Below are 4,014 nucleotides of genomic sequence, written 5' to 3' on the forward strand. Positions count from 1 at the left end.
CACGGCCGGTGCACATGGCCTTGTGGTCTTAAGACACCAAATTTTAGTTTGTGTATGTTTTTGAGCTGAAAATGTGTCTGTGTATTCCGACCCTTGACTAGGTTTAAGTGAGGGTATTTAAGTCTCTGTATCTGTAAGCCATGTACTCTGCTTATGTATTGTTTGTATCTGTAGTGTGAGATAACTAATCTTGAATCCAGTTAGCTGGGTGTGTGTGCATATATGTTTCTTTCTTTTTGTCTATCAATGTGTTCATTGTTTCTATGAGACTATAAACATTCATGCACTTGCATAAAATATTTTGGGGTTGGTTGTGAAGAGAATGAAGATTGATTCTGTTCTAATTAGGCAGTCTTACTAAAACCTATTTGTACAATAGTTTATCGCACTATACCGCACGTATGTCATCTAAGCTGCGTACCATTATCTGATCTGGCAGTTTAAACTACAATGTGACTGTACAATAGATTACCACATTACACTGTATTACATATACGCCAGCCCTGCTGCGTATTAATATCTGAGTGGCTTTGTCCACATGCATGGTGTGTAGGGTTGGATGGGCCTTTCAAGGTCCTATGTGGTGTGTTTGGTTGGATGAGCTTAATCAGCTCTTATGGGGTGTGGTCGGGGGATGGAGAGGTGTGTTGGCTGGACAGGTGGGTTTTATTACTTGATTGCATTCATACGCATCTGTTTGAATGTTCTGGGTGAAGATTATTTGATTGTGTTCTGTCTGATTGAATAACATTTGTGACTGAGTATCTGTGTGTGACATGTATGCTTAAATTGTTTCATTCTGTTAGGATGTTGGATCCAAGTTCACTTTCTGGTTCTGTGTATATCTGTATATATGTTTCACTTTCGAATCGGCCTTCGAAAATCTGTTGTTATTCATTTGGAACTTGCATGGAGCTCATGTAGCTCACCCCCTTACTGTTTCTCCTTAAGTTACGTTTCTGAACTTTGACGCTGGACGCGGTATGCGGAGGTCTTGAATAGTCTCGATTTAAAACAAGCTTTAATAGTATTTTAACAATTTCTGAGTTTATAATTAAACCCCTTGAACTGTAAGTATTGTTTTCAAAATTGTGGTAAAAAGTTTTATGTTTTATGCACATAAATGTGATTAGGACTGTATTTTCTATTGAGAAATCAGTAATATATAACTGAGAATTTTACGTGACTTTAATATTGCAAAGTTTTTCGGTTTGTTAAACTAAATTTCTTCGATCACTTTGGTGGTCAATGTAACCTCTAGGATTCGGTTCAAACTTCTAAGTTGGGTTTAAGGTGTTACATTTAGTGGTATCAAAGCCAGGTTTGTAAAAACTCGTCCTGTGTTTCTATATATCCATCTGTGCACATGGTTATTTTGAAAAAAAAAATTTGAGAAACTTTACCATAGTAAGTTGAAATGATTTGTGTTTTGGAAATGTTTTACGAAAAAGAAATGTTTGAGCCTCTGATGCTGGTCCAGGTGGAAATTTGAAATTGTGATTTTAGAAATGTAGTTTTTGCATTTATTTTGTTTTCTATTTGTTTTCTAAAAATGTAGATATTCTAAGTTAGTCACAAGATGGTTATAGATTCTAAAGGTAAGCAAGATCGTGAGGAGTCGTTTGCTTCTCCATGACGTCTATCTGTTCAGGAGTCGGGGGATAATGTGATTTCGCTAACTTCAGGTAGCAATAACCTGGAGCTTGGTACTGAGGCATTGACTCGGGTAGTGAGGGAAGTGCTAAAGAAAGTGTTTGAGGCTAGGATAATGGGGAGTCATTAAACTCTTCAAGCTAGGTGAGTAGATTGTAGGAAGAAAAGAGATCACAGTCTTCCGAGGTTGGAGCCTTATTCTACGAAGCATGTTAGAACACATTTGAGTGGCAATAGCAGTTTTGCGGAGGATGTCGATGGTCGTGTGAGCGCTCTATTTTATAAGCATTGCAAGAAGCGCCATCCAAAAAATTGCTAGAAAGAGGTAGGAGCATGTCTCTGATGTGGGTCCATAGAGCTTTGGATTCGATAGTGTCCTCGATGAATTTGAGACAATTATGGTTGTGAATGTTTCGACGTTTTGGATTGGAACATAGTAATTGTGTGTGATAGGACAACTATGTATCTACTTCAGTGGTTAAGTGTTCTGGTTGTGTGTAAGGTCTTGTGTTCAAGTATAGCATGGTAGTGTTTTGGGACTAGAGTGCACAGTAGGAGCGTAGTGATGTAGCTTGTGTTAGAAATTTTGGGGATGAAATTTCTTTAAGGAAGGGTGAGTTATAACACCCAAAATTTTAGGGTCGAAGTTTTGAGTTTTATGGTTAGGACCAGTGAGAAGTTTGCACTATTATGTTTAGTTGCGCGTTTAAGTGATAGAATGGGGCTATTGCTCTGGTGGTTGGATGCGTGGTAGTTTACCTCTGAGTGATGGGTTTGACCCCTTGTGTGTGTGTTTTGGGTGATATATTTTTATATTGTTAAATAGTGGATTTGTTTTAGTTTTACATTATAATTATTAGTTTTACTATTATGATTATTTTTATTTTATTATTCTCTCTGGACGTTCTCATTTTTTGTTTTCTTTTATTTTTGTTTCTTCTTCTTTTTTTTTTGGAAAACTATAGGGGTTGTCGTTTCTAGAGAGCTTCGGTTTCTTGGTCATCAAGTCGGGTTATGGACGTCTCTGATCGCGATTTAGGTGTGGGATTTGAACCTTATCTGTTCTATTTTTTTTTTTGTGAACTATTGTTTTGGCATTTCTTGAGTGTGTGCTACCCGTTGATTTTGGGTTTTTGGTCGTTGAAAAACTAAGGGGAATACTCCATTTTTCGATATACTCTTGTTATTGCAAAGGTTGGGGATTATTTTGATGGCTAAAAGGACGATTTTGGCTTGTTCCAAGGTACTTTCATGACCACATTAGTGGCCGCACGGGAGTGTATCAGTTCACACGGCTGTGGGCTTTTGGGAATTAAGGTTCTCCGGCAAGTTTTGTTGCCACACGATCGTGTGGCCGATATAGGGATTTTTGTTATTTTCCACACAGCTATGTCCCCTAGGCACACGGGCGTATATGTTTTGGAAATTTAGTTTTTTGGCCCTACACGGCTGTGTGGCTAAGTTGGGGATTTAGGGATCCCACACGGGTGTGTGTTTTGGGCACACGACTGTTTAGAAACCATAAGTTCTGAAAATATTAACTATAAGTAAAGCATATATACATTATTTTTGGAAAGTTCATTTATTTTTCAGAAAACTCCTAACTTGATCTAGCTTGAAAACTTCTAATTTCAGTGCGTGTTTTGAAATTATAAATATGGCAAAGTTCTTACGTATTTTAGAAAAAAAAGTATACTTTTATACTTTTATATCACAGTAAAATCATCAAGTAATGTAGTAGTGAATTTAAATTTTGAAAATTGATTTTGAATATGATAAATCATACGTTTTCGTCGTTTTACGTTAAGAATAATAAATCCGACAGAAATGAATAGAAAGCATAAAACAAACTTACTAACCAAAAGATCCTAAATAAACTAATCATATATCGATTTATTTACTTAACTAGAAAATTAATCCGAGCTCAGGCACACCATCCGATCTTAAGCATAAAACCAACGTATTAAATAAATGAGTGACCTAGAAGCCCAGTATGTAACATATCTACGCAACAAATCAGAAACACATACACAACCATATACGTTTTCATATACAGATTCAAGCATGTTCTCATATACGGAATCAGATGTATACTCATAATCAAATGCAGGTGCATATATGGATTTAGATACAGATGCAAACACTGATCCTATCCCCATCCACTACACACCAACTCTGCCTAACCAATCACACCAATTAAGACTATAAGAGTCCACCCATCCCATCACACCTGGTCATGGTGGTATGTCACTCATATAAGTGTAACTGAGCTGGTAGAAAAAAATTTTACGGTAAACTGCTAGAATCATATATATTTGGTTGTGCCACTATAATTGCAGTCAAGTTGCCATAACAAATATT

This window comes from Gossypium arboreum, chromosome 7 (assembly GCF_025698485.1).
Source record: "Gossypium arboreum isolate Shixiya-1 chromosome 7, ASM2569848v2, whole genome shotgun sequence".
Lineage (NCBI taxonomy): Eukaryota > Viridiplantae > Streptophyta > Magnoliopsida > Malvales > Malvaceae > Gossypium > Gossypium arboreum.